At 45.6% G+C, this 15,071-nt stretch overlaps 1 protein-coding gene across 3 annotated transcripts in view; it reads right to left on the bottom strand.

Annotated features, from left to right (window-relative positions):
* Positions 1-15,071, bottom strand: part of LOC142471308 (uncharacterized) — a 57,254-nt gene that overhangs the window by 29,751 nt on the left and 12,432 nt on the right. The window contains exon 1 of one of the 3 annotated variants that reach the window (XM_075578143.1): positions 6,913-7,130. The exons of 1 other annotated variant lie outside the window; for it this stretch is intronic. The gene's annotated coding sequence lies outside the window, so the exon portion shown is untranslated. Of the gene's footprint in view, positions 1-1,448; positions 2,654-6,912; positions 7,131-15,071 lie in introns of those variants that run through there. One more of the 3 variants, XM_075578145.1, reaches the window with a different exon arrangement.

Genomic DNA, 15,071 nt, shown 5'->3' with positions numbered 1-15,071 from the left:
CGTTGAGCCGTGTGTGTGCGGGTTGGAGGAGGGGGTGCGAGCTGTGCTAGCTTGTACCAGTATGAAGTTCCAAGCTGTAGTTCAAAGACATATTCTCAACAGGTCATCATAATGTTTTGCTCCCCACACCCCTAAATAAAAATCACAGTACTACAGTATGCCACCCACCTCAGAAAGAACGTACATGACTAGTGTGGAATTAAAAAGCAACAGTACTGTTTGATTCTCATAATATCCATAATTGCTATGCAAGCCCATGGTGATAACCCCAAAATATATATACTGCATTTGTAATACTTGAATCTCATAATATCCATACTTGCTATGCAAGCCATGGCGATAACCAAAAAAAACAAAATTAAAAAGCAACAGTACTGTTTGATTCTCATAATATCCATAATTGCTATGCAAGCCCATGGTGATAACCCCAAAATATATATACTGCATTTGTAAAACTTGAATCTCATACTAGCTATGCAAGCCCATGTCGAGAAAAGAAAAATAAATACTGTAACAAAAAAAAAAAATACTTTTTTTTTAGATTTTAACTTCTACTGGGAAGTCATAGAGTACTATATACGCATGCGCAGGAATGTACTATAAGGCCACGCTCAGGAAGATTATACACACGCTGCTCTGTGTATAATACAGACATTGAATTGCTATTGGATTTTTATGACAACAAATCGCGATCGCCCACTTGAGTTTCTCGACGGTATTGCAGACAATGCTAAAATGTCCTTTTCTGACCCAGACAAAACGATAAACAAGCCGCGTGTTTAAGTCGGCACGATTCAAATAAATTGCGCGCCATCGAATGGGTATTCCGATCTACATATCGCGTTAAATGTTCAAATAACGTCCGTCCAATCAGTACATGTAGGCACATTGTCCCGGCAATATCTCCCCTTGAAAAAGCAAGCATAACTCACCACTAGGGTACCCTACTTCAGCATAGCCCAGAAAGGTGAATGGGGCATAGGGATAAAACCTCTATTCCTATAGCTGAGGGAATCCCTAGGTTAAGAGGGGTACCCCAGCTAGTGCCCAGGTAACCCAGAACCAGTATAGGGTTTGTGGGTGCCCCAACCATAGATAAGGTTGAGGGGGAACTCAGAGTCCAGATTGACTGTAAGAATCCACACTGAGTCTAAGATAAAGTGTATAAAGAATAAGGGAGATAGAAAATAAAGTGCAGCATTTTTACTGAATAATAATTAGTGCAAACTAAAAAGCGCTATTATCTACTATATAATGCAAAAGCTAATATCAAACTCAAATGTGAGTGCTATTAACGCCAAAGATAAACAATTTATAAACAAATAAAACAACTTAAAAGTCCCATCAAATTGTCCTGTGAGAATGTCCAATAAGCAGCCTAAAAGGTCCCACTGGGTGTCCTGCATCCAGTATGAGTGTGCAAACAAACAAACAAAAAAACACCAAACCTCTCTGGCGCTGAGGATCTTATGTAGCACGATGGATCTGGGATGGAAAGGCTTGAATCCTTAGAATGATGTATACCTCAAGGGAAAGGAGACAAAAACCATATACACTACCATAGTGCATTACCCAGAGACAACTACTGATAAAGCTAGGTATATTAGCAAAGGTAATAATAACACCAAAGTGATCTAAACAGGCGCTTACACACAATAAAGTGAAGGATAAAATGTACACAATCTCCGCTAACAGACAGCACTTCCAGGATTAGGAGGGAGCATATTCGTCAGGAATCCACCCCAAAAGAGAAAAACAATATAGTGCACTTCTGTGTGTGCAGTGTGGCAGGAACATAGTGTCTCCAACCACTTCAAATTAAAACATGATCAGAATCCAGCAGGATTAATCTGTAAAGGAATTGAATGCCCAAAACAAAATTGGAGAGGGGGAGATAAGATAAATTTGATATCCAGACGCAAAAGCTTCTGGATATATACCCTCAAAACCCTGACCCCAAGAGGTCTCAATATAGAGTTCGATCTGGCTTCATTTCTAAAAGATGGATAGATCAATTCAGTATTGTTTGGGCACCTGCCAGTGAATCCTCATACTCTTTTCCTCTGAATTCACCTATAGATGTATTAGTGGGTATCTCCATTTATAGCATAGGTTAAGCAACCCCCTCCAGAATCATTCTTTTTAAGTAGCATGCACAATAACTATTTGTCTCTTGCTGTGTTAGTTTTGTGCAAAATGCGGTTTTTATTATCTTTTATTATTTGATGTACATGTATTAAGGATCACATTGATTGTGCACTGATTATATGTGCAAGACAACAAGCAGGGGTTTCCAGTTTGGTAATTATCCAATGGGAGCCTTGTGTTTATAATTCAATGGGTTTAAATAGCACCTATTGCCTCGGATACTCCATTACCCCTGAAGAAGTGACGTCAGCAGTCACGAAACGCGCGTAGGGTGGTCTCTGTAGCAATGATACGACGTTCACGTTCACGCATGCGCGGAGGAGAAGGGGAGCTTGGGCAGTGACGTCACCAGAGGGAGACGAGGCGCTCCGAGTCGCGGCCATGAAGCGGGGATACAAGCCAAATCTCACCTCCATCTGCAGCATCCCGGCATCCTGCCACGCAAGCGGACGGCACATTGTATCACACACATAGGGACTATGGACATGTGAGTGCACTGTTTTATAGTCTTGTACTGTCGCGGCCGAGTTTATTCGAGCATTTGCCCGGTCTCGGCCGCGACAGTAACCTGGCGCGCGCCGGGATGTCCCGGGCGCGCGCCGAAGCCTCGGAGAGGCCCGCCGATCGGGGCTTCCCCCTCTCCTCTCCGGGTCCGCCGGGTCCCCCGGAACCCCCTGCCGCCGTCCCCCACATCGCGGGACACCAGGGCTCCCGGACACGCGTGCAGGGGGCGCAGGCACCCGATGACGCGTGACCGCGCGGCACGCCGAGGGGATGCCACTAGCAAGCCGGGAAATCTCCCGGCTTGCGGAACTGGCCGCACTCTAATAAAGTGTGCCGCCAGTGTAGTTTTATTGCATTAAATTGTTACGGTATCATACCATTGGCCCTATTTCCTTACTTTCCGGTATTGTGCTGATGAGAGGCTTCTTTCTGAGTGGAGGAGGCATTTCGCCTGGCAACAAAGCTGAGATTAGGCAACGGGGAAAGAAGTGAAAGATACCTTTTGAGGCCTTTTTTATCTATTTTTAAGTAAGTAGCTGGCAATGTTGGGGGAGTTGATGTTTGACCAGAAGTACTGTGCAATGGTTGTTCTGTCTTTTATATCATCACAGATTTGATTCAACTATCTTAAAGGACCTCCAGTGCGATTGGATTTCGGATTTAATATCCCTGTCATCAAGGACAATTGGACTTCATTACTGTCAGGTTATATACCAGATAGTGCGCCAAGGACATCTGTGTTAATTGTCTGTTTGTATTGTCTGTATACTTTGTATTGCATTCCTTGTGGATAGGTGTGCTATTCTCATCCTTAGGCAGCCGCTTTCTCAGTCTAACAATTAGTCTGCAGGATTCAATTCTACTGGATTGTTAGTTCTTGCAAAGAGGAATTAATATTTAGAGCACTTATATATCACAAGTAGATTGTTAAGTTAGGTTAATAGGTTGAGCGCTTTTGTATATGCTTTAGTTTAGTATAATTTCACCATCACCTCCATAGGCACCACATCTGCTTTACGCCAATCTTGTGGTACTGAGCCTGTGGAAATGGAGTCCTTGAATATTAAATATAATGGTTTGGCTATTACTGAGCTTAACTCCTTGAGAACTCTTGGATGTATGCCATCAGGGCCAGGTGACTTATTTACTTAATTTTTTTCAAGTCGCTTATGAACTTCTTCCTCAGTTAACCAATTGTTCATTAATATGGAGGTTGTGGCTTCCTCCTGCGGCACTACTATTGAACTTGATTCTTCCCTGGTAAACACAGAGGCAAAGAATTTGTTTAATACCTCAGCTTTTTCCTTATCTCCAATAATAATTTTTGCTAATTTGATTGCCATTTTGCAATTTATGTTACATTATTATAATTCTGATACGATGTCTCTGACTTCAAGAATCTAAACGCCTTCCTCTTCTTGTCCATTTCCTCCCCGACCTGTTTATTTAGCCACATTGGTTTTGACTTATTTCTTTTATACTTATTACCCAAGGGTATACACTGATAAGTGTGCTTTTCTATCAATGTTTTAAAGACTGCCCATTTATCTTCTACATTTTCCCTGCAAAAACATCATCCCATTGTATTACTACTAGATTAGACCTCAGTTGATTAAAAGCTGCCTTTCTAAAGGTTAAAGTCTTTGTTGAACCCAAGTAATCTGTTTTTTTGATCATTTGTTTCAAATGAGACCATGTTATGATCACTGTTACCCAAATGTTCCAGGACTTGAATATTTGTTATTACTTCTACATTGTTTGATCTGACTAATCCAGAACTGCCCCTCTCCTGGTTGGTTCCCCGATAATTTGGGTCATATAATTGTCTTTAAGCACCCCCAAAAACCTGTTTCCTTTTGTTGTAACGCTAATCTCATTGCCCCAGTCTATGTCTGGATAATTAAAAACCCCCATTATGCAAACATGACCCAGTTTTGTTGCCTTCTCCATTTGCAAAAGTATTTTAGCTTCCTCAATCTCACAGATATTTGGTGGTTTATAGCATATTCCCACAAACATTTTCTTTATACTTTTACCTCCACTGCTAATTTCTATCCACAAAGTCTCTACATTTTCATCATTCCCTTCTTAGACATCATCCCTTTTAATAGGCTTTAGATCCGGTTTAACATATAAACATACTCCACCTCCGCTTCTATTTGTTCGATCCTTCCGAAAAAGGGAATAACCCTCTAAATTAACTGTCCAGTCATGAGTTTCATCCCACCATGTTTCAGTAATGCCTATGATATCATACTGCTCCCTTGCAGCTATTAATTCAAGCTCCCCCATTTTATCTGTTAGGCTTCTTGCATTTGCAAGCATGCATTTAAGTTTTTTTTCAGCCTGTACTATTATCTTATCTGCTCCTTCCTTTCTGCTCCCACTTGGTTTAGTCTTTAGACATTTTCTAGTATTATCTGTATTTACTATGGGTGTCTCACTGCTTGTCAAACTTGCACTTGCCCCCATTCTACCTCCATACCATTTTGTATCCTCATCTATTTCATTTAGTTCATTATCTGTTTCATTCCCCTCCCCCCTCAATCCTAGTTTAAAATCTCCTCCAACCTTTTTAGCATTCTCCCCCCTAGCACAGAAGATCCCTCTTCATTGAGGTGCAATCTGTCCCTAGAATATAGATGGCACCACTCAGAAAAGGAGTCCCAGTGCTCTAAAAACCCAACCCCCTCCTTCCAGCACCACTTTCTTAGCCATGCATTAACCTCCCTGATCTCTGACTGTCTCCCTGCGGTAGCGCATGGCACTGGTAGTATTTCAGAAAATACTACCTTGGAGGTCCTTGCTTTAAGCTTTTGGCCTAGATCCCTGTAATAATTTTTTAGGACCCTCCATCTTTCCCTAACTTTGTCATTGGTGCCAACGTGTACCAAGACCGCCGGGTCAATCCCAGCGCCCCCCCCCCCAACAATCTCTCTACCCGATCCGCAATGTGCCGAACCCGAGCACCCGGGAGACAACAAACTGTTCGGTTCATGCGGTCCCGGCAACAGATTTCCCTATCTACCTTCCTAATAATGGAGTCCCCTACCACCACAATCTTTATTTGTATCTGAGCATCCTGAGTCCCCACTGTGCTGGAGAAACTATTCCCCTGGCTGTTAGAGGAATTAATTTCCCCCAGCCTTGCCATTTCTGCCCCAACATTCCCAATATCTTCACTCAACATGGCAAATCTATTGGGATGTCAGCTCAGAAACGACCTGCCTCTCCCTATTGCCCCTGCTTCCACTTCTAACTGTCACCCAGCTACCTACCTGCTCCTCACTAACAGTAACCAAGCTACCTACCAGCTCCTCACTAACAGCGCCACCATCTGCTCCACTAGTGGAAGCAAGGGCCTGCTCAGTGAGCTCTAATTACATCAGTGAATATAGATACAATAGTGTAGGCTAAAATATTATGTACAGATTTAGCAAGACTTACTTCTCCTGCAGTATTTTGCTTGAGGACAGTGTCTGCCATGATGGAGCTGCAGGGGAGGGGTGATGGGAGGGGAGGGTCCATCACCATTAATCCGTGCTTCGACTGCCACGGCACCAAAGTCTTATGCTTTCTACATCTATCCCACCAACTGCAATGCCCACTGTCTCACTAAATAGAGAGTTCTAAAAAATACAGCCGCTACCAGGAAATGCTGAAAAGCCCGGAAACCCTGCCCCCTGCGCTTAACAGCGCCTGCAGCCTCATCAACACACACAGACCGCCTATGATGTGAACACATCTAAAGTCAGACATATGCTTCGCTCCTGGGCAGAGCTTTAATCAGGGGAAATAGGAGCCAATCCTAGGCCTACTTAAATACACCTATGTTGTCACGGCAACAATACTTGAACCATTTAGTATCCGACGTATAATAAGCAACGTTGAGGATAGATAAAGGATCTGAATGTAAGACAACTAGGATCAGCGTTATGGTGGCCATTTACATGATCTAGGACAGGGGAGCACAAAGTGGGGGGCGCGGGCTGCTACAGAGGCCCCATGCTTCCCCGAAGGCATTTAAAATAAATGGCGGTGATTGCGCAAGGCCTCTGTAACTTGTCACTTACCTGGAGTTCCAGCGATGCATCTACATGGCAACCGGCGTCAAATGACATTATGGCATTGTGACGTCACATGACGTCATTTGACACCGGAGCCGTGAAGGGGGGGGGGGGGCGACCTGGAATGGAGAGGAGGCAGAGGGGCGCATGTAGGTAAGTTTGTACACCTCTGAACTAGGAGAAGAGCACTCACTGCATTGTAGATGTTTCTGCCACAACTGCATGTCCAGGTGATCCTTCATGCAAACTCTGTACAGTTCAAAAATAATATGGTGGCCCTCCAGTGGTCTTGTAAACTGATTATGTTACAACACAGGCTTTATCTCCGTATTACACAGTAACGATCACACACAGGATACATTACATCGCAGGCTTGATCTCATTGTTAAAAAAACACAAAAATAGGTGCGCATAGAAAGAAAACCAGAAAAAACGAAATTAGTACATAATCTTTATATAATAAAACAAAGAATGACACATAAAATATACCACATAAGTTGTAACACAATGAGGGTCTAATGATACCACAGATATCACGTGTATCAAAGAACACCCGTGACACCCGCACAGGATAGGGTGCTGACACCAAATGGTTCAAAAGGAAGGTACTCTAGTAGATGGCAAGAAAAGAGAGCACTAGGCTGCCGAGTTGGTATAAAACAGACCTTGTTGCTCAATAGAAGCTCCTAATGGCTTCCTTGCGGTGTCTCAAGGCAGCAGCATGTAAGTCCGGCGTCACGGACGTAACGTCGCTGCGTATGACGTCACCACCTACGCGTTTCATGTCAAATGACACTTCTTCAGGGCATGGTCATGTGGTCTCTGGTGATGCTTAAGTACCTCTATAAGTTAATGCATCAACCAATGAGAAACACAGTCTATGTCAGATGGCCAAACCTTCCAATCAGTTACCATACATAACAATAATACAAATGACTCACTAAACAAATTCAAACAATAAAATCCCTTACAGAAACAAAGGAGGTAGGGGGGGGAAGGGAAAGAGGGGAGGAAGGGGGAGGCTAATAGTCAATACATAAAACCTATAAAAAAGTGTAATTAAATCTATTAAAAACACTCATGCAAGAGATGGCAGATACTGTATAAATTAATCTAACCTATCGCAGCTTGCAGAACAACCGCAAGGGTCAGGACTAAGCTCGCAAGACCCTTGTCTAAAAATAAATACGAATGTTAGTTATTAATAGATACACTACAAGAAGTCATAATTACTTATAAACGCATGCTATATATATACATATAAATCATTATATCTGATACCCTTGCAAGAGATGGAATATAAATGATAAAATTATGAGAATAGGTGTATATCCCATCGCAGCTTGCATATAATCAACCTAGGTCAGAGTGAAAACTCGCAGGACCCTTGATTCAAGAACAATTAATAAATCAAAATTGGTTCTATAAAAACATGACATAATTACCAGTAATATTAATTATAAACCCAAAAATGTATCTCAAAAATGGAAAATGCAAAAAAAAAAAAATTTAAAAAAAATTAATAAAGTGTCTTTAAGATGTATATGAAAAATGTATATATACTGTATATGAAATACAAAATACAAAAAATATATATTAAAAAATAAATGCAAAATACAAATCAACAAAAATTGGTACATTAATCCAACATTTATGGAATAGATAAGCATATACTATCCTAAATGCAAATACAGGCATACCCCACATTAACGTACGCAATGGGACCGGAGCATGTATGTAAAGCGAAAATGTACTTAAAGTGAAGCACTACCTTTTTCCCACTTATCGATGCATGTACTGTACTGCGATCGTCATATACGTGCATAATTGATGTAAATAAGGCATGTGTAACAGGCTCTATAGTCTCCCCGCTTGCGCACACTTTCGGTACAGGTAGGGAGCCGGTATTGCTGTTCAGGACGTGCTGACTGGCGCATGCGTGAGCTGCCGTTTGCCTATTGAGCGAGATGTACTTACTCGCGAATGTACTTAAAGTGAGTGTACTTAAACCGTGGTATGCCTGTAATTATAAACAAAATATAATTATAAATAAAAACTGTCCTCAGAAAATAATGATAAATCCAAACTCATGACAGAAAATATAAAAAAAAAAAAAATCAACATTACATAACTAAAATATGGATGGAAATATTTATAATATTCCATCAACTGTCCTAAGAATAGTGACAACCAGATTAGTTCATATTTAACACAGTGTTTATTTCACATATTTTCCATGGTCATAGTGGATACCCCCCATTAGGATAGTTAAAAAAGGGGTAATAAATGAAAAAGGCACATTAATATACAGAAGGCGAGGTTAAGGGATAGTGAGCTGAGAACCATATATTACTTCAAAAATGGAGCCAGCTCTATCAGCTCATTAAGCCCTCCAGGTGATTTGCTACTGTACCTAGGGTATAAATCCAATATTGTTCCCTTCGAAGAAGACAATTATCCCTATCCCCTCTCCTGGGGTCTCTAGGGATGACCTCTATGCCTCGAAAACTAAACATATCCATTAGGATTATCCTGTAAATCCCAAGGGTTTGCACAAGAATAAAGGATGATCCAGGCACACGGTTTTAGCAAATTAGAAATTTAATTCAGCATAGAAACCAAACCGTCGCTACTTTCACCAGTGTGTGTGTGCGTGTGCGTGCGTGTGTGTTGTTGAATGGCAGGGCAGGGAAGGGAGGGGGGGGGTGAGGTGATAGTTACTGTTTTGATACTGAGAAAAAACCTGCGATGTAATGTATCCCGTGTGTGATGGTTACTGTGTAACACTGAGATTAAGAATAAAGGAGGATCCAGGCACACGGATTTAGCAAATGAAAATTTTAATTCAGCTTAGAAACCAACATTTCGAGTGCAACGCACTCTTTGTCAAGGTGAGGGCTGACAGGTATAGGGAACAGCATATATTTATTCCCCATAACTTACCCTCCAGGATGTGCTGCAGCCGAGTAACCGCGCGAAATTGGGTCCCACCGTGACGTGGCGGCCGCGACAGAGGTCCACACATGCGCATTACGCGGTGCACCCCAGTGTGTACCCGGTGCAAGAGTGCGGCGCTGCGTCAAAGCGTCCGCACATACCGGCGGTCCCGACATCGCCCCCACCTCCATTACTTAGGCAACATGATGCAGAATACAGCATCACGCATGGCAACAGAGACGCATGTCACGGAAACTTATGGCAAGATATAATATACACCAAATAACTGGGTTGAACTGAACACGGCTTAGATATAATAAAGTATATTTATTCCTTAGATAGGTGAACACAGCAGATAGTACAAATAACAGACGACAAGAAGGTAACACTTACTTAGGGGGGTTGGAATGAAGAAGTAATCAAGTAGGAATTCTCCAGCAATCAGGCATCAATCAGTTGGTATGAAGAAGACAAAGACTATAAGGCTGTCATCAGTTTATATATCTTTTCTGCCCTATTCTTTACTATTGAGTGCAGACCATTGGAGAACAATTACCTGCACCCAATCTCTAACGTGGGAACATTAATAACCCATGCCTCCCAGCTAGATGGCACATGTGTACTGGGACCCTGGTGGTCTCATTTCTGTAGCCCCACACCCAAGTCAGGGGTGCCGGCCAGTCTACCAGATGGGATATCTGGTCAGGATACTCTTTGTTTGTAGGTGTGAGTTATAGCACTTACAAACCACTCGAGCCCTGCACTTCTCCGCCCTAATGTATACAACTAGGGAAGCTGAGCCTTTGATCAGGGGGTCTGTTTTCAGACAAGAGGTCGCCCCTCTGATCATTTACATTCCACAGATGGCAGGAATCTTTGTGGGCTTTTATCCCCGCTTTGAAACCCAGTACAGTTTTTAATATAAAGACATATTAAAATAACCGGTTCTGTTGGGCCCAGCGGGTTGAAACGGGACAGTTTTTCCTGCCGGAACTGACTCTCCATGGTGGCCAAGTTTCAGCCCGCTGCGACCTTCCAGACCGGAGATACGCATACACAGTTTAAACCTTTTATTTCTTTATCACAGGATTCTCTGCTTTAAAATAAATCTGTTTTTCACTCTTTTCCCATTTACATCAACGGGCTCCGCCGCCATAGACTTTCAATGGGGCAACTCCGCCTTTGGCGTCTATGGGACTTCTCCGCCATAGACTTTCAATGGGGAACCGCCGCCATTGACGTACATGGGAAAATTACTGATCTTTATAGTTGCCCACACTCCGTCTGGTTGGTCGGAGAGGGTTGGAAATGGTCATGCATTCCTGCCGGCACTGTGGCTTCATGCGACCAAATCCCAGCCCTCTGGTCCTCCCAGAACCGGAGATATGGGCTTCCACTTTTCATGTTTTCGGACTTAGCCGTTTTTTCGCGCTGCTCTTCTCTCCGCCATTGTAGTCAATGGCGCGACCCATTTGGCTAGCGCGACCCTTTCTGTGGGTCCTGGATTCTTGGACCCAGTGTTGGTCAAGTGTGGGGAGGCCTAGGGGCTAGGGGCAAAAATAATTTTATTCCTGGGTGCCCTAGGATCTAAGATTCCCACGCCACTTGTAGTCCACACAAAACCGGGTGGTCTTGTCTTCCTTAGGAACCAGGATTACCAGACTTGCCCAAGGGCTCTGGGACGGGGTAATTACCTCTAGGGTCAGCATCTCCTCTATCTCCCTCTCTATACTGGTCTTGACCTCTACTGACACTCTATAACCTCGCTTATGCAGGGGTCGCAGGTCTCCTGTGTCCACTGGGTGTTTTGTGAGATGTGTTTTCCCTGGCATGTCCGTGAAGAGAGCCCTATACTTAGCTAGCATGTCTCTGGCTTCTCCCTTCTGCCTAGCACTTAACTGTGCCCCTATCTCCACCTGTTCCATAGTGTTTCCCTGCTTAGCCTCCCCTAGGAGATCAGGCAGAGCATTGCTCGCCGGATCCTCCAGCAGTGGGCTACAAATGGCCATTACTGCTCCCATACTCGGTGCTCTGTACTCCTTTAACATATTAATGTGATATGTCTTATGCCTCTCTGGCTCTACCTGTACAACATAGTTGTACTCATTCACCTTTCGGATGACCGGGTACGGTCCCGACCAGGCAGCCATCAGTTTGTTCTCCTGAGTGGGTTTGAGAACAAGCACCTGCTGTCCTGGGATGAATTCCCTGCTACGGGCATTCCGGTCATACCATTGCTTCTGCTTGGTCTGAGCGGCCCTGAGGTGGTCCTGGGCCACCCCCATGAGCATCTCTAACCGGTCTCGGAGATCTACTACATACTGGATCACTGAAGCAGCAGTAGCCTCCCCTTCCCATCCCTCACGGAATAGGTCCAGAGGTCCACGTACCCTGCGGCCATATAGTAGCTCGAAGGGGGAAAAGCCTGTAGATTCCTGCGGTACCTCACGGTAGGCAAACAGCAAGTGCTGTATATGAATCTCCCAGTCTTTCCCCTCCGCCTCTATGAAGGTCCGAAGCATCTGCTTCAGGGTACCGTTAAACCTCTCACACAATCCGTTTGTCTGGGGATGGTAAGGGGTAGTGCGCCGGTGCTGTACACTGCATGCATCCCGGAGACACTAACAGTTCACTCATGAACTGCGACCCTTGATTGGTTAGGATCTCACTAGGGAAACCTACCCTAGCAAAAATGTTCAGCAACACTGCTGCTACTGTCTTGGCATCTATGGTGCCAAGCGCTACCGCCTCAGGGTACCGGGTGGCAAAACCCACCACCGTGAGGATGTAGCGCTTACCTGACCTGCTAGGAATCATAAGGGGTCCTACCAGGTCCTTCGCTACCTTATGGAAGGGTTTCCCTATTAACGGTAGTGGGTTCAGGGGTGCCTTCACATGGTCGCCCGCCTTACCTACTCGCTGGCAGGCATCACAGGAGCGGCAGAAAGTGCCCACATCCCGGGATGCCCCCGGTCAGTAGTAACGCTGTAATAACAGGGCTCACATTCTGTTGACCCCCTGATGTCCCGCTAATGGAATAGAGTGAGCTACCCGTAACAGTTGCCGTCGGTACCCCTGGGGCACTACTAGCTGTCGCTTACCGGTCAGTCCCTCCTCTATCCCCGAGTTCCCCGCTTCTCTATACAGGAATCCCCGGTGCCATAGGCAGTGCTCAGTGCCCTCCCCTGCCTGAGACTCAGACGCCCAAAGTCTCATGCCGGCCAGGCTGGGGTCTGTCTACACTGCCTCCCTAAACTGGGCTCCTAATTCTGGCCACCCCCCAGTCATAAGTAAGAAACAGAAATAGACTGCCCGGCGCTTCCTTAGTACAGTGCCACAGCACCCCCCAGTGGTGAAAAAATATAACAAGCAAATGCAAGAAAGGGAAAAAATGCAATGTATATAAAGGTAACGACAATAAAATATAATATATAATATAAAATCAAAGGACCACTCAACCTCAAGAGGGAAAAGCCACAATCCTCTATAGAACAGAAAACGCAAGAGATGAGGGAGTCAGATTTGACCAATGGTGTTCTGTAGCAGCTTCAGATGATGAACTGCCTGGTAGCCAAGCTAGAGCTGGTGGGGAAGAAAAACGGGAAGGGGGGGGGAAGGAGACAAAGAAGGGGCTGATGGTGTAGTAATATAAAACACCTTTAATAAATGACACATAAAAAGCCCCCAAGGGCGTACTCACACTCTGTACTGCCACTCAGGGCACATAAGGGTATCTTTACAGCCAATGCTGTCCGGTGTGCATCTCCTTCGTCTCTGACGGTCCCCACAAGCGGCCGCTGGGGTTCTCGCGCAGCTTGACTGGAGTCGGCGTCTGACGTCACGATCAACCGGGAACGGATTGCCTCCTCCTCCTCTTCCCCTCAACGCGTTTCGCAAGGTAGGGTTAACTTGCTTCGTCAGGAGTGTCACTGCCAGAGACGGAGGAGAGGCACACCGGACAGCATTGGCTGTAAAGATACCCTTATGTGCCCTGAGTGGCAGTACAGAGTGTGAGTACACCCTCAGGGGGGCTTTTTATGTGTCATTTATTAAAGGTGTTTTATATTACTACACCATCAGCCTCTTCTTTGTCTCCTTTCCCCCCCCTTCCCGTTTTTCTTCCCCACCAGCTCTAGCTTGGCTAAAAGGCAGTTCATCATCTGAAGCTGCTGCAGAACACCATTGATCATTCTAGGAAACACTCCCTCATCTCTTGCGTTTTCACCCCCCAGTCATGTCATTGTCAGGGGAATGGGTAATGGTAAGGGGAAACAGTAAGTCAGTCTGTGCTTGCAACTGATCCTGGCTTACCTCCCCGGGCTCCTCAGCGCCCTCCACTAACGTTGGTCCCAAAGGCAGGGGGACTGGAGACGCCGCCATCGCCGTGGTCTGGCTCCGGGTGACTGCCGCCACAGCAGCGGGTCTTGGTACCCGGTCGTAGGTGCAGGTCATCGGTCCAAAATCGTTGCCAAGAAGAACCTCGGCATCCAAATCAGGCAAAACCCCCACCTCCCGCACACCCTGTCCCTCCCCCCAATCCAAAAAGATCCTGGCAATTTGCAGGAAACGTGGCTCTCCATCTGCCACAGTAATCTGCATCCCAGGTCCTGGGAGCAATTCCTCTGGCCGGACCATATCAGGTCGGACCAGGGTTACTGCAGCACCTGAATCCATCAAGCCGACTGCTTGCCGGTCACCGACTGTGACCGGGGTGAGGTGTCTGCTTCGGCCATCCGTCTGCTGCAGGGCTGCGCTGGGTTGTCCTCTGCTCCTGGCTGTTGGCACTGAAGAAACCGGCACCGGTGTGGGATGGGACGTCTCGCTGGGAGTTGTTTCCATGACTGGTCCAGATTCTTTGGTCGAAGCCACCCGCACGCGGGCTACCGGCTTCGCAGCTGGGGTGCGTTGCCCCTGATGGGGTCTGCCGGAACGCAGGGGTTCCGGGCAATCTGGTCGGATGTGACCAGTACAGTTGCAGTTGTAGCACCGGCTTGTGCCGGAGCTCTCCCGACTTCGGTGGACTGCTGCCCGCAGGCGGCTTCTGAGTCCATTGGGGAGTACTGACAGTCATTTTAGCTGGGGCCGCCGCCTTGGCGGGCATCAGCGCCCGGCTGGCGACATAATCATCTGCAAGCCTCGCCGCCTCCTGGTAAGTCTTGGGCTTTTTGTCATACACCCAAGCCTTCACCACCGGTGGACACTGCTGCATGAGCTGCTCCTGGAAAATCAGATCCAGCAGGAGTTGGTGAGTCTTTGCCCCATAGCCCTCCACCCATCTGAGCCCATACAGGGCCATGCGGGTCACGTAAGTCACATAGGACTCCAGGGTCTGTCTCTCTTCCAGCCGGAATTTGACCCGGTAGGCTTCAGGGGTGAGACCATATTGAAATAATAATCTTTTAAATGATCAGTCAT

The sequence above is a fragment of the Ascaphus truei genome, chromosome 20 (genome assembly GCF_040206685.1).
Source record: "Ascaphus truei isolate aAscTru1 chromosome 20, aAscTru1.hap1, whole genome shotgun sequence".
In the NCBI taxonomy this organism is placed as follows: Eukaryota; Metazoa; Chordata; class Amphibia; order Anura; family Ascaphidae; genus Ascaphus; species Ascaphus truei.
The sequence above is the reverse complement of the archived record's forward strand: the minus strand, read 5'-3'. Positions and strand labels throughout refer to the sequence as shown.